The sequence below is a fragment of the Hemibagrus wyckioides genome, linkage group LG21 (assembly GCF_019097595.1).
Source record: "Hemibagrus wyckioides isolate EC202008001 linkage group LG21, SWU_Hwy_1.0, whole genome shotgun sequence".
In the NCBI taxonomy this organism is placed as follows: Eukaryota; Metazoa; Chordata; class Actinopteri; order Siluriformes; family Bagridae; genus Hemibagrus; species Hemibagrus wyckioides.
The window spans coordinates 13324328-13347649 of NC_080730.1; the positions used below are offsets into that span (position 1 = coordinate 13324328).

The 23322-nt window shown below is 37.9% G+C and overlaps 1 protein-coding gene across 1 annotated transcript in view; it reads right to left on the reverse strand.

Moving 5' to 3' along the window:
- lrrn2 (leucine rich repeat neuronal 2) overlaps nucleotides 1-23322 on the reverse strand; it is a 57631-nt gene that overhangs the window by 4208 nt on the left and 30101 nt on the right. The gene's annotated exons all lie outside the window — the stretch shown is intronic.

Sequence of the window (23322 nt, forward strand, 5' to 3'; positions counted from 1 at the left end):
TTTTCATTTAACTCGCAGTTTCAACAGCAATTCTCTCCTGCCAAAAATCTGATAGCATTTTCAGTAACACCTTACCAAATCTTCATCTTGTAAATCTCTCAAAGATTATCTCATAATTAGTTCAGGGATATCATAGTACAGTCTGACTGAATTCCTAATCCCAACTGTAAGATCACCAAATGTGGAAATGTAAAAGGACTAAAAGCTTCTGTTAATTATTGCTGTATACCATCTGGGCCTTACACTGCCATAGTGACATGCTCTTCGGATAAAGCTATCGAAGATGCATAATTTCCCACGTGGTGTTTACATACTGTATATTGTAGCTCAATCAGAATGTTGATTTGACACCAAGAGCCATCAAACATGTTTTCGGATAGAAATTCTGTATATTTGTAAAGGAAAGTTATTTTTCATCCTTTATTATTAGCATTTTCTTCCTAAAATTGCACCAGACTGTTAGGTGCCCAGGCATCACTGCACTGCAGCTAAGTGGCAGATTGGCAAAGGCTCTTTACTTGCTCTGATTATTGTATCCACCTCCCTCCCCCCTCTTTTCCTTCCTCCTGCCTTGCTGATCCATCCTTCTTCTGAATGCCCAATTACTCCTAATGTACTCCCTGTCTCCCTTCTCCAGTTCACCAGAGAGCTACCTGATGGCTCTGAGACCATTTGTTCTCCTGCAGACACACACACACACATGCCGTGGAAGCAACAGCATGATCTTGTGCTATCAACACATCGCCCCTTCCAGCAAGCAGAGTGCATGCTGTGCCACAAAGCTCGTTTACAAAGTGTCAACTTTACAGGCAGAAGCTTGGCCCCCAAGATGCACTCCGTCAATCCATCCTGAATGGCTGGGCTGTGTACCAACGATCCCACGCCTCTGTGCTATTAAGGCGTGAGGGTGCATTGAGCACTTTTGATGAATGCAGATGTGTTGTGTCTTCTGTGTGTATCACGTAGCCCACACATCCAATTCGGAAGCTTGCTACTGTTGCCAGTAAATTTCCAGTTTTAATTAGTTCACAAAGAAATGGACTTGAAATGTTCCCTGATGATGTGACTGTGTGTTTTGTATGTTGATTTATGGATAAATTGACTCTTAACAAGGAAATAACCGCATTTATTGTTGATGCTTCCTGCATATCAGGACTTTCAAATTGTATTCTTGTTTTTTTTTGTGATGGTTTGACAACAATAGCCTTAAGCAGCATCAAGGTGAATATTTATTTATGCGCTTGAAACCATTCTTTCTGCAAAAATGAAAAGACCTGATTATAGCTCCTGAGTGTTGCAGTGCAAAAGTGTTCACCCAATTGTCTGGAGATTACAGGGTTGAACCCCTTGGGGAGGCAGTGGGAAGTTTTGGGATGGAATACTCTGTCTTTATACTCTAGGATCAAATGCTCTCTGTCAGTTGTAGCAATAGTAATATTATGGACGTGAATGAGCTCATGCATGCAGAATGGGGTGGATAGCGCTTTCCTCTGAGTGTGTCACACTGTTCTGTGACACAGCATGAGAAGCTATTGGGGGAAAAAATGCAGTTGGCTGGCTTCATGCACCTTGATTGAAAACACCCTCAGCACCTTCCTTCCTCAGCTGGTAACTTGTATAATGGGGAGACCTTACTCAAGGGTGAGAACTGGCCAAGACTCAAGTAGGAATTCATCTGTGCTTGGGAAGATGATGTAAAATATGAACATTTTTTGTTTTGAAATATGTAAAAAGAGAAAGAAAAGGCCTAAGCTATATGAAATGTATGAGACGTTATGAACTGAATATAGATCACACCAGATTCTCCAGAGCTGTGAGGCAAAAGCAAGAGATGAGAGAATGAAAAAGAGATTCTCATTTGAGATTATTACTGACAGCCACTTTCAGTTCTGGAGCAGAATAATGATCAAGAATGCCACTGGTTCATAATAGTATTCTTTTGTACACAATGGCTCATGCAGTTGGGTACATTTTCCTCTTTTGTAGACAAAGAGTGCCATAGAGATAGAAAAGTCATATCTTAAAGTTTCAGCTTTATGTCCTTGCTCGTTGAAACCTCATCTTATATGGAATGCTACAGCGATGATATTGTACATTGCATTTTCCTCTATTTTAATGAAACCCTGAGAGATATGTGCAAACTATTAAATGAATCCCTCTGGATGAAATCAGGCTTACGGACTCATCTCAGTCAAAATTATAATGCCATCTTATCCTTTATTTCTATTTCGAGCCTTTTTTCTCAACATTTACTCTCATTTAATTATCATTTTATTGTTCTTATTGGCTAATCCCAGCCATATCACTAAAAATAGAGCTCATTTTATATACTTTCTGAGGGTGTTTTCTGGTCTCCAACAAGCCATTTTCAGTGAAACAAAGTGTATAGTGATAAATGGTTTATTGAAGAGTTGAATTGACTAGCATTTATATTTCATGAAATGTGGCTTGAGGTTATTAAATAAAAGGGAATGCTTGAATCAATGCGGAATCCATAAATTGTTATGTTTTTGGAATGAAAGGTTGTTAGCAGGCTTTCCCCCCTCTGGTGCTTTTCAATAAAGAATGTGTTGTGGTGCCAGGAATCTCAAAAGGTTTAATTAATGACAAAAATTTCAAAGAGCTCGTAGGAATAGATATACAGTAGATCAAATTCATAGACTTTTTTAACCATTGGTCACAGAAATTCAATTCAATTCAATTTTAATTGTATAGCACTTTTAACAGTGGACACGGTCTCAAAGCAGCTTTACGGAAATGTAAAAATTCTGAATTAAAATTACAAAGTTTAAAATTAAATTTAGATTTATCGCTAATGAGCAAGCCAGAGGCAACAGTGGTGAGGTAAAACTCCCTGAGAGGAAGAAACCAGGAGCTTTTCAGGAACTTCAATATTAGTGTCATTTTTAATTCATTATAGATTTAACTCCTTAATTAATTGATTAATTCCTTCCTGACAAATCCATTAAAAAAGTTCAGTGATGAAGACCTGAGCAACAAAACCACCATAACAGCAGTTCAAAGCAGAAATCTAGTGTAATTTTTACAAATAAATAATAATCCAGGTCTATGTTAAATATAGATTTAACTTGTATTCTTCATGGATGTTTATTGCACTGACCCAGGCTCACTGTTTTAAATTTGTGAAATATGAAAAATATTAAAATATATTACAAATATTTAAGAAAACAGACTCCTCAAAATTCAATATGCTGTCCATTCTGACATGCTGTTCTGCTCACCACTGCTGTAAGCAGTAGTCATGTGAGTTACTGTAGCCTTCTTATCAGTTCAATCCAGTCTGGCCATTCTTCCCTGACATCTGTTGTGGTCAGTAAGGCATTTCGGCCAGCAGACCTACTGCTCACTGGATTTTTTACACTACTCTATGTAAAAAAAATAAATAAAAAAATAGAGACTGTTGGTTATGAAATTTCATGAGAAATGGTGGCCAAAGCCACCAAGATCACAATGCCACATTTGACCTGTATTAACTGACCTGTATTTGCATGAAGTTTTGCACTGCCCTGCTACCACATGATTGGATTTTAATAGAAACAGATCCACTGGATCAAATCAGGGTTATGTACTTAGTCTGGAATGTTAAAAATCCTACATTATAATGGCATCTCTATTCCCTTTTTTGTATTTCTCTCTCCATCATTTCATTGTTCTTATTGGGTAATCCTAGCCATCTGGTACCAACCATGCCACAGTCAAAGCCACCAAGATCACATTCTTGCCTACATTTGATGTGAACAGTAACTGAACCTCTTGACCGGTAATTGCATGCATCTTTGCACTGCACTGCTGCTACATGATTGGATTTTAAAATAAGCAGATTCTCATTGGTTTCTCCAGACGTAAGGCTCCCCTTTGCTCTCAATTACTTATGACCCTGATTGATTTTACACTGACCTCTGCACCAGCATCTGACAGTGCTGTGTCTCTGTCTTCCTTCTCTTCCCTCCTCTTTCTGGAATCCTGTCTGACCCACCTGTGCTCAAAGTGAGCGTTTGTGCAGTGATTTTACACAGGGAGCAACATATTGACCAAACTGCTTTTACAGTCTCTGTAATGGATTCATAATGGACAGATGCAATTTTTTATTTATTTTTTTTAAACTCCCTGCTATTTTTGCAGCAGACCTATTGCATACTTCCAAATAACCCTTGCTCCGCCCTTGGTATATGGATTAGTTCCAGCTATGGTAAACATGCACACCTCAGTTTAAGCATATACAAGCTTGTTGTAGGCCAGAGGTGAGATTCTAAATACACACTGCTAACCACTGAGACAAAGAAGCCAGTGTTGAATAATAAACAGCTAAAAGTCACCTAAATGGTTTAATTTACTGGGGGATTTGATTCCCCAAATGCTGTGTTTATTTCGTATTGACAGTGATGAAAACTTATTTTCAAAGTCAGATCATAAAATAGATTCTGACAGATGCAGTTTCCAGCCAAGTCTCTATTGTAGATCTTACAGATTGCATATTTTGAAGTTTTTTCCCTTGTTATTCATTCACTGTAATGGAATGAAAAACAAGGAACAAAGAACCATATAATATAACTAATATAGACCATCTCTAAATTGTATGGGAGCTGGCAAAATTATTAAATTTTTGATTATAGATAAATTATTGGATGAGACACACTGCTGGGCCAATTCCCAGCATTTGCAAAAGGGAAGAGTTGTAAATATAAGTTAAGTTCTGACAGGGCTTTAGAAGACTTTCTTCTCTTTTGCATATCAAAAAAAATGAGTCAGTTTGAAGCTTTATTAAAAATTGGTCCTGCAAGAGAGTTTCACATGTTGGATTAAATCAGTTAATGAGAACCATGCTTCTATTAGTAATCAGATTGTACATTGATTATAACTTAATGAAATTTTTGGTGTGTGTTTGTTGACTTACTGTGAGCTGGTCCTCAATTTACTTTGCCATCTGTGTTGTTAAATCAGTAGCGCAGGGATATGTGTCATTGTCAAATATTTACTGATTACAAAAATCTGTAAATATCCAATAAAATATTTGGTAAAAAATCCAAAATTGCAGCTTTTATCAAAGCTCTATGACTTTCACTTGTAACTCATTTAAATGGAGAACATAAAGGTAGATTAAAGATTAGTCTAAAAAAAAATTCTATAGTCTACAATAGACTGTAGACATTGCAAATGTATTCTTTCTTAAGACATTGTAAGGGAAGGTGACAGCCAGACAGGTCTTATAGCTGTAGCTAGTGTAGCAGATCATTTAATAAACACTCCTATGCCCTAATACTTCACTACTTATTACACATTTTCACATCTCAGTGGCTTGCCAGGTTGCTACGGATTTGTGTATATACCTATCAGATTATTAAAGGGCAAAATAGTGATTTAAAAAAATACATAATGTCCTACATAAATAAAGGTCAGGAGCTATTAACACAACTAGACTTCGCTTTAAAGTGTGCATCATTCCTCCACTTCAGGAAAACATTCAAGAGAAGGTAGACGATTGGTCTGCTGTATGTCACTGAATCATTACCATTAGCATCGTAAAAAAAAAAAAGTTAATGATTAGGTTTATGGACATGGGTTTTGCTTTTTGGGTTTTGCTTTTTCTGTGCTCAAGATGACACTTTTCATAGTCTGTAAGGTTTGATGGTATGTATACTGATAAAACATGAAAATAAAATAAATAAAAGAACCACTATAATGAATAAAAAAAAAACACCAGTATAGGTTATATACTTTTACAGAAACTAAATTTATTTGTAAATTTGTTTTGTGCCCTCTGGCCAGTAATACAGCTTGTGCACTGAGGCATTGCAATAGCAATCAACAAAAAGGTCATTGGGTGCACTTTTATATAATGAGGTCTAGGTGGAACAATTCCCTATCGGGTCACCTTTAAAAAGCTCTTAATTCGACACTTAGGACACTGCAAGAAAGGAGAACAGTTTCTTATGCGTCCATATTGCAAAAGGTACTTTTTTATATCAATAATCAATAATCCTTTGGTGTGTGGATACTGTGAATGTTAAGATAGATCAAAATATACACTACCGCTCAAAAGTTTGGGATCACTTGCATATTTCAGCTTGATTTGAGCTATGGAGGAAGACTCTATCAGCCAATCCATCTTGTGGGAGATGCTCCAGGAAGCATGGGATGAAATCTCATCAGATTATCTTGAAAAATTGACAGCTAGAATGCCCAGGCTGTAATTGTGGCAAAAGGTGGTTTTTTTGATGAAGGCAAAGTTTGAAGAAAACATTTATCATTTCCATCAAAATCATTATTTCTATCTCTGACATGTCAGCATGTCCTGGTCTTTTGCTATATTTTCTTTTCAGACTAGTTTTGTGTGTGTTTCCTTGGAAAACAATAAAATTTTTGAGTGATCCCAAACTTATTTAGTAAGGGTTTCCACTAGATGTTGGAGAGTGGCTGTGGGGATTTGTTATCATTCTTCTACAAGAGCATTAGTGAGATCAGGCTGATGTTGGGTTGAGGAGGTCTGGACTGCAGTCTGCTTTCCAATTAAAATCAAAGGTGTTCAGTGGGGTTGAGGTCAGGAATCTGTGATGGACATTTGAGTTCTTCCACACCAACATTGTAAAGCATATATTTAGGGCCCATATGGTGTGAGGTCAGGTGTTCGCAAACCTTTGGTCTCCATCCATAGCATCTATACCAGGGGTGTCCAATCTTATCTGCAAAGGGCTGTGTGGGTGCAGGTTTTCATTCCAACCAAGCAGGAGCTACACCTGATTCCAACTGGCTAATCAACTGATCTTGGCTTTCAGTGGACTCAGGTGTGGCTTCTGCTGGAATGAAACCCTGCACCCACACGGCCCTTTGCGGATAAGATTGGACACCCCTGATCTATACTATCTAAATGTTAGTGAGTATAAGTTTTGATAAAGTACAAATCCAAAATATTATACTTAAATACAACAACAAAGTGCAATTTTTGAAGTACATCCATTTCATCCAAGTTCTAAATAGACACCATATTATTGGGTGACTTTTTCATACCGTTTCACCACTAATGCATCTCTAGGTCCAATTATTTCAATCACTTCGTAATTTTGAAAATATTATTATCATATTGTTTGTGTATGACTTTGCAAAGCAATTAATGATGTTTACTGAATTCTTTCACATTATATTCTTTCAGTTCACTGACATACAATCTGATATACTGCTATGCAGAATGTTTGGGCTTTCTTACTTTCTTACACATTCTTTTTACATGATATTTTTTCACACAAAAAAAAAATCTTAAAAATGTATTTTTTAAATGGAAATGCACATGTGCCCTCAAGTAAACGTGGCGTCGTGCAAATAAAATGTGATCCTGAACCCTTTGCCTACTTGCCTACTTCTAGTCTGAGTCTCATCACTTAGAGGTCACACTATCTGGTGTCACCCAGATGAGGATGGCTTTTCGTTTCATCTGGCTTTATCATATCACCTCAGGGAGCTTTTCCTTGCCAGTGTTGCCTCTGACTTGCTTATTAGATATATGATATTATATGAAATGTAAAAATTATGATTTATTTCCTGGATTTATACATTTCTATAAAGCTGCTTTGGGCCAATGTCCATTGTAAAAAATGCTGTACAAATAAAACTGAATTGAATTAATTAAAAAAAAAAAACAGTTAATGAATCATGTCAGGTCAATCAAAGGAAAATATCCGAATTGTGTAAAAATTGAGTGTGGAAAAATAAGAAAAGATAAATGTGAGGAAAGATGTAGAAGATGTAGAAAATCGTCCTGTGATCAAGTGATCCTCCTGTGGTAATTCCTCATATTTTGTTATGTAAATATTCTGAATGATGGCTGTTTTTTTCTCTCATGTAGGTGTGCAGTGGAGAAGTGAATGGTTTACTGGCTCCACCAAATGGCTGCTTTTAAATCAAACTGACATGGCAGAACACGTATCTGTCACAACTTAAGGCACTTGGACTAAGGAATTTGCATAAGGAAGATACCAGCTACGCTAGCAACACTTAAAGGTGTTTCGAAATAGTTTGATGACATATCTATCTTTTTTTTTGCATTACTGTAAATGCACACATGAAGTCACAACACCGAGCCTGTGTGATGGATATGAACTTCATTATTCTGATTAGCTATTCCTTTTGTCCTGCTGCTACTGCAGCACCCTCGCCACCTCTTTGTCCCGGGAGAGTCGCTGTATATTACGCTCACCTTCTCAAAGTATATTGACCTTTATAATAATTGGATGTGTCCTGCGGCATGAGCGCGGGGGGAATTGATGGCAGCTTGTCAGAGCGAAGAAAAAAGGCTGAGGATTATATAATTATATATGCTCTTCACAGTTTGAAAGGCACTATAATCATATCCATTAGCAGATTGCCTTTTGTTGTGCTTTAAAAGCATCGTGTCCTATATGCAAAAATAAGTTGCGATATTCCTCTTGTTTTCTCTTTCTCGCGCACGTACACACACACACACACACTCTCACAGTGAGCCTCTGCATAGCTGCCGTCATTTATTCCTTGGAAGGAGCTATTGCAGTGGTTGCTGCAGAGTTGCCATGGTGATCTGCCTCCGTGTTTCACAAGGTCAGTAGGAAAGTTGAGAGAGCTCTGCTGTTTTCTCATACACACTCACAGTGCTCATGCACTGCCATATGTCTAAATGGGTTTCTGTTTTTGTTCTCCCTGCCCTGGTATTTTAATGGATGGGGTGGGATTATGTAAGGTGCTTTTCTTTCTTATTTGTCATCCATTTTATATTGCAACAAACCGTTTGCAGTTGGATGCAGTTGTGTATAGCAGGTGTAGCCTTCACTTCTATCCTTTTCATTGCATTGCAGCATTGCATATGTATTCACTCTCCCTTGAACTTTTCCCACATTTTGTAGTTTTATAACCTGCAACGATTTGCTAGATTCACTGAGATTGACGTGATTGACGCGGTTAATTTTGCTCTTCTGCCTTACTACTTTACATCACAAGGCCAAAAGTTTCATGGGTACCTGACCGTCATGCTCTAATCTGAACCCATTTTTAATGACATAGTGAAGAAGCACCCCCAAATTGTGAATAGCAACAAATATATAGCTAGATATTGAATTAAAGCAAGCTGATCTGAGTTGTGGTCATAGTCAGAAATAGTACACATCAAGTACGTGAGACTCAGAGACACAGTCTTAACCTCTACCCATGCCGAGGTTCAATCACTGTGGACGAGTTCGGCGGTTGTGTGCTGATTGAATTTTATTAGTAGCTAAAAGAAGTGTCTCAGGTCTTGAGAGAAATAGTTTTGTACTATTTACACAGGATGAAATGATGAATGCACATCATAAAGCTTGGCTTGGCTTGAAACATTGTGAAGGTCTTGCAGATGAATCATTTGAGACAGATTTTCAGTTTCATTTCTGACATTCTGAAAAGAGTTCAGTCAAGTTTTTTTCTGTGCTCTGAGCCCTGAAGTCTTCCCTTACCATATGTATTTTGTAATTTTGTTTCATTATTACCTTTCTTTTTTCTTTTTCCTGCACATCTTTTTAATTTTATATCTGTACCTCTAGTCGATGCTGAGGAAGCTACACTTCTACACTTTGCTTTACAGTTTTTATTCTTCTCCTCCCGTGAACACAAAAGCATTTACACAACACTTTTGTATTCCATGGCTGTGATAGTGCATAATACCCCAGAGTATACCGAAAACACATTATACACCTGGAATAAGTCTGAGGAAAATCTACTTTCAAATCAAATTCTCTCTTGAGATTCCCTTATCCATGGTGGGAAGTAAGCTTCTCTCACGTTCAGTTGTAGTAAATGGAAACAAATGGAGAGCAGGTAATATCTATCGCTAATGGAAGGAACACAGCAAATTAACAACAAGCACATTACGTGGCAGATACAAGCCAATGCACAGCAGTTAGACAGCCGTGCTAAATGGCACCATTTCCAACCTTCACAAGTTGGTGACACTTTCATTTGTTAGCAAGTGAGACTTGTTAGGAGCCACCAGTTATGGTTACCATAGTTACTAATGACTTTGGTAGCCAGATCTTCACACTGAAGGCAGAAAGTCTGGACTCCATAGCAGCTTTTGTCGGCCAAGGACCTGATTGACATGTAAAGCATCAAGAGATCAAGGATTGTTTTGTTCAGTGAAATGTTTAGTGGTTTGATAATGCAACCTGTGATCGTTCATTTCAGAAAATTCTGCAAATGAATAAGTCTATACTGTGAGCTCCAAGAAATCCAGTAGAATCCAACCAATAGGATGATGACTTTAAAACTCTAATTTTCTGTGCCATATGTATCAGATGTTCAGCCAACGGTTTGAGACTATGGTCACCAAAACTTCCAATTCTGACCCCTGCTGGTCAGTTGGCTCACTGCAAGACACAACACATCGTGAGAGTGACCTTATATCATACCATCCTCAATAACACTGACACAGGCTTGCCTGTGGAACCAGTATTCATCTTCATTAACTCAAGGTTTTAAGCATCACTGTCAGAGCTTGCTCCCATGTGATCAGGTTGCTATCTCCGGCCCTGTCTGCACCAATCTCTACCATCTCTCTTGCAATCCCAGCCATTCCTCTTCAGCTCAGAAGAAGCTCAATCAGACCATCACCTGAGGGAACTGCGCCTGAAATTGACATGGACTTTAAACTACAGGAAACTAGGCCAAAGGAGAGATTACAAAAAAAGGAGAAAAGCCATCAGATATAAATATGGAGCAGTCGTATAAATCTGAATAGCTGATTTACAACAGCGTATCAGCGTAAACAAGGTCTTTTTTTATTGTAATTAAAAGTATAATGATCCCTGGTTTCCTTGTAAAGCTGTGAAGTTGAAGAAAGTCTGCTGATACATCTGTCTTCAAGCTATAAATATAATTAACAGGTGGGTGCTAATACAAAACCAGATCTAGCAGCACCCTGGTCAGGGTCCTCAGTCTGATCTCCATCACATACACCGTATCTGTGAAAGTTTCCCAGAGAATATTATTTTTCCTCATGAATGCAGAAACACTAAAAACAGTAGCAGCAATGAAGAAGCTTCAGTGTCTCATCTACATTTTAGCCTGATTCAGCACTGAGATTCAAATGAAGACATATAAAACAGCCCTAGCAATACAGAACATTTTTTTTTAGATTAGCAGACAGGTGCTAACAATGTGTCACATGCTATACAGTCTGATAAGAAGCCAGTTCTTGCTAGTTAGGCTACATCCAGTAACACAATGTCTATCTGCCCAGCCAGTATTATACAGGCTTACATACTATGCACAGAAAATGTAAAACAGCATTACCTCAAATCAGAAAAGGGAAAGATTTTACTATACATGGAATACTTGCTGCTACTTGGACACTGCATATGACAATGACAAAGAAAAGGAACTGTGCTTCAGTTATCTAGTTAGCTTATGAGAAATCCAGATTCCTTTAGGTGACATTCAAATGTTGAGGTCACGGTAGCTTAGTGCTTAGCCTGTTTGACTCACACCTCTGGGTTTAGGGGTTCGGTTTCTATGTTCTTCCCATGCTTCAGTGGTTTTCCCTGTGTTCTCTCTTTAATTCTTCCCCAGTCCAAAAACATTTTGCTATTTGCTAATTGTTTGTGTTGTGTGAGTGTGTATACAGTTGTGCCCCTGGGAAAGGCTCCAAGTTCTCTGTGACCTTGTGTAGGATAAGTGCTAAGGATAATGGATGGATGGATTGATGGATAGATGGACGGTGCTCCAATGTTCACATGTTTACATTAATGCCGTAGAAAGCTGATAGCATTTCAGAATAGCATCATATGAACAAATGAAAGCAACAGCAGATTTATTTATGATGTTTCTTCTTACATAACATAACATTTTCTAAGTGTTCCACAAGCTTTCAAACGTATATACACTGTAGCAATCGGGAACCATGTTCAACCTGTGATGTCCAAGGGCCTAATGAGTGAGTTAACGCTGTTGTGTTTGTGGATTTGTGCTCATGTATTTTGTGGTTTTTGGAATTGTGTCAAGGTTTTGGTTAAGTGGTTGTGTTTCTGGTTTTTTTTGTAGTAGTAGTTTTTGGTATTGTGTAATGGTTTTAGTTGCTGTTGTGTTTTTTGTTATAGTTTTTAGTTTTGTGTCATGGTTTTGGTTTTGCTGTATTATGTTTTTTTTTTTTTTGTTTATGTTATTTGTGGTATTGTGTAATGGTATTGGTTATACGGTTGTTTATATTATTTTTTTTATTGTGTCATGATTTTGTTATGCTGTTATTTTCTTGTCTGTTTTGTTTGTGTGTTTTTGGTGTTGTGTCATTGTGTTTGTTCTGCTGTTGTGTTTTTTCTGTTGTGTTTGGTATTGTGGTTGGTTGGTGGTTCTTTGGTCATTCTGTTGTGTATGTAAGTGTGTATGTGTGTGTGTGTGTGTGTGTGTGTGTGTGTGTGTGTTGCCAAATTTGCTTTTGAGTTTTTGATTTGTTACCTGCCACCTTGTATTGACTGCCACCAATATGATACACACATTACAAGTGACAAATATTATAGTCAGGAGCAGATATTATATTATGAATGTAAACCAACAACATACCTATTTACCTAAACTTAACTCAAACAACTTTCAACTTTCACAGATTTATAGTCGATTCTCATAGAAATCAATTCATTGAGATTTATACTGCGATTTTGAACTCAAAATAAAAAAAAGACTACTGAACCAGTTTTAAATAAATCGCTAATGTATTGATCAATAGCACCATATATAGGTTTGTTTACTTAAAAAAAAGACACCTATGATATCAGTGCTGTCTCCTTTCAGTGTTTGCTGTTTTCATGCTTACCTCCAGAACAGTTGACAGTTGGGAGTGTTACATCACGTTTGTTGTGTGTCGTGTTAGTTTAAAAATACTATTACTGAAGAATGCTCTATAATGGGAAGCTTTATTTCTCACACTCCTCCGCGTTCCCTGATCTGTCCAATTTTTTTTCCACACATGCAGAGATGCAAAAGTGTGCCAGACTGAGACAGGCAAAAACAAAAAGGACTTATTTATGTTTTACCTGATTATTTATTTTTTTAATCCATGTAATATTCCTCTCTCTCTCTCTCTCTCTCTCTCTCTCTCTCTTTATATATATATATATAAAAAGAGAGAGAAAGAGAGAGGAATATTACACGGATATATATATATATATATGTGTGTGTGTGTGTGTGTGTGTGTAACCCAGGTTTTTTTTAAAGGTCCAAACCCCGCCCATAATTCACATCCTGAACATGACAAAAAAATTGAAAAAATAATTTATTTATTTATTTTAATCTGTGTAATATTCTCTCTCTCTCTCTCTCTCTCTCTCTATATATATATATATGTGTGTGTGTGTGTGTGGGTGTGTTTGTGTGTGTGTATAACCCAGGTTTTTTTAAAGGTACAAACCAAGCCCAGAATTCACATCCTGAACATGACAATGACATTATTATTTTTATTATTATTATTGTAAATTTCCATCCGTATTCAAGCATTTGAGTTTAAAGGAATAGCTCTAAATTGTGGTATAGAAGTAGTGTCCTTTAGCTGTTTATTAGAGATACACTATTATTTAAGGCATTATTTATAATACTACACTGAACTCAGCAGGGAATCCCGGCAAAACACTACAAATGAACCAGAGAAGGTTTTTATCCTTTTATGTGACCACTGAATTGTTTTTTAACCAGTCAGGAATCAGCTTTTATTTACATACTTGTGTCTGAAACCAGAAGATAAAGCCTGCATGTCCATCCCTTGTCCATTTATTATTTTTCAACTGCAATTTCCCAATTAAACACAACCTAAGGTCCTTGTTCAGGCACAAATTTTGCTACAGTAATGAAGTTATGTAAGCTCATGTTTAGCACTGACCTTTCATGTCTTCGTTTGGCCTCCTGCACAGACTGCTACATGCTTTTGTTATGTTGTTGACTAGCAACGCTAATGCCATTTTTACCATTCTGCCCATGTTGAGAGCTACACTCTTAGTTCTTGGCTTGCCTGAGCAAAGACAATAGCTCACAGTGGGGTTTTAAAAACCGTGAATACGATCGAGAGTCTGGCGCAAGTGCAAAGTAGATATTAGGCTTTTTCAGAAGAGAACGAATCTGTTGCTTTAAAAGCTGCTGGGATGTGAATGCATTATGGTGCTAAACACAGCTTTCCCATTGAGTTCTGTATTTAGATGCATATATGTGGATTGAATTCATTCTCTTGTGTGTTGCAGTTTCCAATGTACCAATGACTGCTTACACAACGTGAGCTTTAGTTTTAGTTTCATCTCGTTACCCTGTTGTGTACGCCTGTTCTGAGTTTAACCCTTGATTAGTTTTTCTACTGTATATGCTCCCTGCTCTTTTTGTTTAGTATCATAGCAAGGTTTGTATCATTTTTCTGAAATCTGTATGTCTTTGTGTTTCCTGGTTTTGTCTGTCACCTATATATGACCCTCCCTTTTCCCTCGTATGGTTTGTCTTCTTTTTATTTTAAACTTATGTCATATTATGAGTCTTGGATTGCCCTGTATGCGCTTTACGCACTTGCTTCTTGTCCATCTCTCCCACGCGTTACAACATACCACCCGGTGCATGCTGTTATGAGATGCTTCTGACTCATTGCTGCATCTTGTGCTGTCAGTGTTATATCATCTAACAGCATGCCCAGATGCCCCTCTGAAGAATCCTTAGCATCCCTCTCTGCTTTTGTGAAGACACAGGACCGGAAAGGGATGGGGCAAGGATTATCTGTCTCCTGTGCTGCTACATCTCTTTTTCCATTCACTTTGCTCATCCTCTCCTGAATTCTCCTCTCTGGCTCAGGAGAAAAAGGATGCTTTTTGCTGGTTCTTTAAACAAACAGCAAGTGAGCTGAGGGAAAGTGTACACTGCCATCCTGCGCTGCGGCATGACCCCACCGTGGGTTTAAACACTGCTTTCCGGTGTGTCAGCCTTGATGGATGCATGGATTCAGGGCTGCTAGCTTGCACGTTAGAAGCACACACTTTATTCTGCCTCATACTGTTGAGCTGCCTAAACACCCACACACACCCCGCTTATATCAAGCTCAAAGTGGCACAGTGAATCAACATCAAGCTCACACATGACAGCCTTCTTTCAAGGAACCGAAGGGGGAATAATAATAATTACTACTATTTTTAATTTGAAAATCCTTCTCATGACCTACAAAATCATTGCTAACACCTAGTTTTTAATAGATATTTGGCAATTCCGAGCAATTTCTGAACGAAAGGAAATGTGTTGTAATGTGAAAACACCCAGGTTCCACAAATGTTAAATGTAACCGTAAATTGTTAAAATGCACCATGTGTCTGCTGTTGTGCTCCGTGCCATATTTATTTAACATATTCTGTATCTAGCTGAGATTCTGCACAGTTTCTAAAGCCCAACTTTTTTTCATTTCCTACCTCAGGAAAAAAAAAAAAACTGTAATTAGCTTAGCTAGCAAGGTATTTTCCCAAATGTCATTAATATGCACTGGAAACACTCTGAAACCCATTTCACAAAGAAGAAGGAAGTGAATTTATGCCTGCAGGCATAAAAATCTTGCTAGGCAGAAAGTTACAAAACCCTGAATCATTTAGTTAGAAACCTAAGATAACTAGATAACCTAGAAATCTAGCCTAATTAATGGGGTGTTGCATAATATCATGCATAACATTACAGATAGTGGTTCAATTAGTAAATAATTTCAGGCGGCTGGTGAATTGGGTTTACAGCCACATTTTTTAGGGCATGTGAGGTGAGTAAATGATTACTATTAAATTCAATATTAGAAACCATTAGCATGTATAATAATAATAATAATAATAATAATAATAATAATAATAATAATAACAACAACAACAATAAAAATGATAATAATTCTATTATATAATCTCAGAATATGATACAACGTCAACATAAGAAATAGTGAGAATAATTTACCTATTACCTGACGGATATTTCATTTATAACAAATTAGGTGGATTTAGTTAGCACTTTTGCCTCACACCTCCAGGGTTGGGGTACAATACCTTCCTCCTTCCTGTGTGTGTATAGTTGTGTGTGCATGTTCTCCCTGTGCCTCAGGGGTTTCCTGTGGGAACACTTCAGTTTCTTCCTCAGTCCAAAGACATGCATTGTAGGCAGAATGCCATCTCTAAATTGTCTGCATTGTGTGAATGGGTGTGTTAGTCTATGTGAGATTGTGCCCTCTGATAGACCAGCATCCTGTGCAAGGTGTAACCTGCCTGTAGCCCTGAGTCTCCTGGGACAGGCTCCAGGTTCCCAGGACCCAGTAATGTGTGGAGACACCAAAGAAGTGTCATGTCTTGTAACATCACAGACTCTAATTCACTGCAGCCAACAAACATGGCCTCCATTCACCCCTTCTCCCAGCAACCACCAGTACTCCCATGTTCACAGTCACCAGCCTTCTGATTATGTTCAACTGTGATGTATGTTTCGTTTGCACTCTTTACAAGCACATTGTTTTCAGTTCCATGTTGTGAGGTATACTCTCTGTTCTCTTGTGGTCATGACATTACTAAGCCTGAAGATAATTACTCAGATTTTCTGTTTTTGGGGAGTCTGTTTGTTCTTGACCTTGACTTTGTGGATCTGTTCACTCATGTGGACCTGTTTCTGTTCAAACTTGATTAATGCCTGATGATTTGCTCACTGTTCTCATTTACCCTTGTTCCTATTTTTTTGCCTTTGTTATTAAACAGCATGCACTTGCATCCAACTCGACAAGAAGGTGCTGAGAGAATCTTATATTATGAAATTATTTTGGGGTTTTTTTCCGGTTAGTTGATTCTTCTTCGAGTCTGTTCACTGCTTTTCGACTACTTAGCTCTTGCTTCTCTGGAATCTTGCCATTCTGCGTGAACAGATATCAGTGCCGAAGGTACATAGTCGAACCAGCTTGTCCAGAGAAAGCACACTGAAGCTCATGAGGCTTCATCTTGTAGTGGTAGATGCTGACTGACATCAGAGCAGAATTCAGCCAGAACTAAGAGTCAGAAACACGATTCTTATGAACATTGTTGATCGGAGATGCCTGGTTCACGGATATTTCTGACTTTCTGGGTTTTATACTGATGTGTGATGAGGTGGGCCAGTGTTCCTGACTCTCCTCATTCAGTGGTACTGATTGTTCAATCAGCTGTTGTTGTTCAAAGGGAAGTTCTGGGGTAGAATTTCAATTCACTCCCTCAAGCCCTGCACACTGGAGACAACTTTTTGCATGTTCATAAAATGCTGAGCTCATTTCCTAACCCAGCGTTGGTATGGTTTATATGGTTGAACAGGAAAGGTCATACTTGAAGGGATATAATGCTCACAATGATCCAATAATTTAAATGCTATTTGTACCTCAGGCGAAGAAAAAAAAAAATCCACCTAGTTAGCTAAGCTAGCATGGTATTTTCCCAAATGTCATTAAAATGCACTATGCCAACTTGAAACACTATTTTACAAATAGAAAAAAGGTTAAAAGCAGGATGTTGCTATGCAGAAAGACAAAACCTGAACCAATTACTTAATTAGCTATAAGAATAGAACCATAATTAATGTGACCCTAGCATATCTGAATATCACAGTAATTAGCAATGGTTCTTTCATTGGGTGTCATTTAGTTTTCTTTACTTTTTAGGGATAACATGTTCTTGTTGTAGTGTCCTTTTTCCATTGTTAAAAATGTATGAATAATAGATATCTTTAGTGATACATTTTAACCAAATAATTTCAAACAAGATGGGAAATTATGAATTATTTTTGTAACTGGAGGATACATAAAAATACATCCCTGACCAATTTAAAGCACAGGTTTTGTGTGTCTTGTTGATGAAGTGTTGGAAATGAAAGTAATTGATAGCCAAAGGTTAGATACAAGGATGCTGTCAGAAACTAACAAGTCACACAGGGGGTGTTTATTTCCAAACAGCTCTCAGAATCCAGCTCTGAACGTTTGGCACCAGAGCCACACCTTGCAAAAGCAAGCCAATAGTTCACTTCTAAGGATAACAGCAAGAGAAAGAAAGCATGAAGGTTTTCTGGCCTCTCTGATCCTCTTCTTTTGATCTCTGCACATTTCCTGAATAATGTATTCAAGTTCATTTATTTTTGATTGCCTTTATTTTCGCCCCATCTTTCCACTCTTTTTTTTTTTTTTTTTCCAACCCTCCAATTCTGTGCTTCTAAATCCTGCATGTATGACTTAACACCCAGGAAAAGCATCTGAAATGCTTGTGCTCCATTTCATGGCACACTCAGATGAAAGAAAATCCTGTCAGATAAGACGCAGACGTTCAAAAGAAATGCCCATAAAAGCAGACAGGAGGCCTTGAAAATAAAGTCTGTCTCGCAATCTCAGATTTATGACTTAATTGTCAATATGCTTCGGCGACGGAGAGCCCACCCGACTTCATCCATCTTCTGTGAGAGATGACTCCGAACGTCTGATGGAAGCGAGGGGAAAAAAAAAATAGGGATGTTTGCAAAATACCATCCCATGCCGGTATTTATCCTGAAGGGTAAAAAGATTGTCTTGTCCCTGAGAGGACATAGAGCAATCTATCAGATTAGAGATAAATTCATTTAGGTTACAACATTAAAGCCGTGAAAGTAATCTAGATTATAATCAGACCTCATCTGATTGCATGATCCCCTGAGATGGGAAATGGACACTGTTTAAAAAGTTTGAATTATTTAACATTGTTTTAACAAGTTTGACTATAACTTTGAAAATAAAGACAGGAAGAAAAACAGAAAGTTCATGTTGGCCTTGGTTGAGCCTCAAAGTGTTCACATGAGTCACGGTATAAGTGCGGGCAAATACAACTCAAAGGAAAGGCTATTTTACTCTGATAATGAGGTTATAAACAGGGTCAGCTTGTACAATCAGGCAATCAGTAGGTTACTCACTCAAAATGCTTTAGGGTCCGTGTTTTTTTAAACCTGACCTGTTCATATAAACAACTTTGATGTTTTTTGTTCATTATTTTTTTTCATATTCAGAGCTCTATACATGCATTGAGGCAAATAATCTATTTTCCATCCAATGCTTTTCTAATACCGCCTGTATAGGTGAGTCTATACCATCGGTACACTATCACAGTATGTTAGATTAATAAAAACATAATAAAAGTCACATGCCTGCACACTTGCAAATCCTAACAGTCCTTCGCTGGGATCACCTCCCTTCTGTTTCCACCGTGCTCACGGTGTTACCTTAACCTTATTTTGTTCCGATTGTTTCCTTATTTATTTTTATTTCCGTAATAAAATCAGATTGTGCAGGAGCCAGAGCTATTGATCTGCGCTGCACTGATGAATGACCTGGTTTCTCCAATGTGCTGACGGATACACTAAAGCCTTTCCCTGAGCTCAATCTTGGCCCAGCAAACACATTGGGCCCACTGGCAGGGTTTTACCTTGATTAACTAAAACTTCCTGAAAGCCACTGAGAGCCAGACCCCTCGCTGCTGAGCTATGACCTGCTGTCAGCCATTTACCAGCCTGCATATGCTCTTAAACTCCTAGAGGCGTCTCCGTGTGTCTCTCTGTGTGCCACGTTGGCTATTTTGCACACCAAACTCATTCCTTGTTATACAAATGTGCCAGTGGCTGTGATCCTCTTGGGAAAACTAACTTTGACAGTGAAAGCAAAAAGACCTGGACTAGAAATGGCTACTTTAGATGAAGGCACTGAGAAAGATTGGATTTGTTGTGCACCAGACTACTTTAAATCTGGAGTGCCTCGCCATTAAACTGTCTAGTTAAAAGAAACGTCAACTTGTCTTCTGTTCTCATTAATTCTGACTGTACAAAGGCCATAATGTGTTATTTCCTTTGGAAATCAGATAGATATTTAATTGATTTCCTGGACAAACGTTCTTGTACTTTTGTCCTACAAGCCTCGTACACTGCTTTGAATTCAGAGTGCCTAGCAGGCACAGACATCATTACACACTCGGTCAGTCTGAAGCAAACTCCTAATGAGCAACTCCCAGCAGTTCTTCATTGAAAAAGATGTAATAATAGGTTATGAGACCTAACTCATGACCCGTGAAGAAAAAGGAGAAGAAAGGCCTTTAGATGTTGTAGCCATCCGATGGCAGAGGCAGCAGGAGGAAAGTGCTGACTACTTTGTTTAAGCTAAACACGGAATTGTAGGTGTTGAAAAGAAAAAGGTGTAAAACAGGCATTCCTTACTCAAAATCAGATACAAATGGAACAGTAGATAAGGATCAGTAATGCTCAGTATGCCCCAAAGTCCAAACAAAAGTCAATAAATCTGTACACAATTTAAGGTGTCCAACAACCAGAAAAATCAAAACTCTCACTCAAACATTTTCATTTCAAATGAAACAAAAGCCTCTCCGAAGGGTTCACATAGAGACAAAACAGCGAAAAATACCGTTTCATAAGTGTAATGCTAGCAAAACATTTCACATTTGAACACTTACAGGTGAAAATGAAGATGATAAACGGAATCTAAGTGCAGTGTGACACATCTCTGGGGCAGTTGCGCACAAATAGAGTTTTAGGTTGTTACTTGGAAGGTCAGTGGTTTAAACCCCTTTAAAGCCCTTGAGCAAAGCTCTTAACCCTCTCCATTCTAGGGGTGCTGTATCATGTGCTTTATCTTTCAACTTCCTAATTTGGGATATGTAAGGAAAATCACTTCTGTCTACTTTAATGTATATGTGACAAACAAATAAAGACTTCTTCTTCATCTTCTTCTTCTCATAGTTGAAATGTTATTCAAAGATTTCAGTCAAAGGTACATTCACAAGAGACTTTATGCACATAATTAGCTTGACATACTTTTCAGTTAAATTAAGCTGGTTGCCACTTTTTAGCCTTAATTGGACTTCAAGATGATGAAAACATAGGGCTGGGCAAGAACATGGTGACCTCTACAAGTCATAATGAGTACTTATAACTGTGCCCCATTTTTTTGACCAAGGATTATTGATTTAGTTGAACTGAATTATTGATCTACGTTATTACACAAGCTCAAACCTGGGCTTTATCAGTCTTTTTTTAACACAGACAATGTTTGAGAGCACATTCCAGCCATGAAATGACAGTAAAGATGGTTGAAATACACTCACTGGCAAAGGGTGACTTGATGTAAATCCCATCTCTGCCCTTGCCCTCTTCCTACCCTATGCACTCAGTAGCACCATCATTCTTCATATCCCTCTAATGAGATGAGCACTGCAGCACTAATCTCAGCATGCAATATGCTCCTCTGCCACCTTTGGGTGTTCACGAAATGTGGACAACTACTATCATCATTAAACTTTTAATTAGCAGTAGTTGAGGCAGCGCTCAGCCCTAACTAACAACAGAATCTCTGAGATCCCCGACGGCGCTGAGATGAAAAAAAAAAAAACCTAGAAGAAAAAAGCAAGATCGACTGGGTTCCTTCTCCCACACCATTACTCATTTGTGTGTTTCCTAGAGGGATATCTGCCTTATTATATAGTCTTCCTCAAAGCAAGGTTCACGCTTTCTTTTCATTTAAACACATTCATTTCATTAGAACTCCACTTCTGCTTCTAATTTTATTGGATCATTCGCTTCTTCTTTTTTTCCCCCTGGCTTTATTAGGGGAGAGCCTAATTAGTACAACCTGATCTAAATCGCATGGGCAGAACTTTGTAATTAATTTGTAATTAATAATTTCATCATTTGCAAATGTTTGTAATGTAAATAAGTTGTGTTATGGACGACTCAGAAGTCTCCCTATATGCAAATGACCAATCTATACTTCACATTATCAAGAATTTTTCTTAAGTAGAAGTGTGTTAATAAAATAGCACTTGCAAATCAATTAAGATATTAAATTGAGGTCATGAAATCCTGGTGGGATGTAAGCTAGATTAAATTGCTATTTTGATTTGTCAAAGTAATAAAATAATACAGATGATTTTGTTCATTCAGTGCAATCCCCTGCAGGGAGAAGGATAAGCTGACCAAGCATTCATCCTTCATTCCGTCTCACTTTAAGTTACTGTTATTTCTGATTGGACTCAAATGACATACATTTCAGTCTGACATTTTGTGGTTGAATGAAATTGCTATAAAGAGGCCAAGGATTTAATACTGCCCCTTACATGAACCAATATCAAAGTAGTAGTAAGTAAAAATACTCTTAAGTTCATAGTCAAAATTGTATGGAAGCGATACCTACCTATTTTACTCGATTTCTGCCTTGCATGCCCAAGTAACTGCTAAATATCACTAAAGTCTGTAGTTACAATGTGTGTAAATTCAGCACACAACTCAACTATACACCCTTCTTGCACGTCACTTTAGCTAATGGCTAAAATCAGTCTTTCTTCCTATGAGGATGTGCTCTGTATTTGAACTACACCCCTATTAAGTAACTAGTGAATATCAGGTTACTTTTTTGATGGATTATTCAGTTCTAGTTTGCAGTCTCCATTGTGCTGCTGTCCAGGGCCAGCATTTTTCTTGTCGTAAATCTCAAGCCACCACCTGAGCCTGAGAAAATGTCTTTCTTCACTTCCAATCGGAGCTCCAATGATGATCTTCGTCTCGGTGGCTCCTCTGAGACTGCTCAGGAGTGTGTGTTTCACCCGTCACCACAAATAACTGAAACATAGCCATTAATCAGGCTGCTGTAGTAATGTGTAAGGGTTCTGGCCTCCCAGGACTGCTCTTTTGCAGGTAGATAGACAGGAAGATAGACAGAGGTGTCTACTTGCACTGTTAGGAGTGAGGAGTTTACTGATTTATTTCTACCATTGCTGATTTACCCATTTGTTTCCCAGACTCCTTGCATTGGACTTGACACTGACACAAAATTTAAACTCAAGACAATTATCAGGGCAGACAGATGTGTGTCCTAAAAGCCAATGGATCATGGCTTATGAACAAAGAAGAAAAACATGCCTGTTGATGCTGTGAAGGACGTGACTTGAACCTTGGGTTACAGGACTGACTGATGGAGAATCATAAATACATCACTGTCATATGCCGTCATGTTGTTTGAGTCTATGACCACTCATGCCTTATGCTACTTTTGGTATAAAATTGTTTAATAATGTGTTTTAACTCAATTCATTTTGATTTTGTTTGTATAGTGCTTAACAATGGATTTACATTTTACATGCAATAATTTAGTAATTTAGCCCTAATGAGCAACTCAGAGGTGATAGTGGCAAGGAAAAACTCCCTGAGATGACATGAAGAAACCAGAATCAAAAGCTCCTGGTTACACAACTCCACTTGACTATATACAGTTGTAGAAAGGAAATTATTTATAATCACATTCCCCGG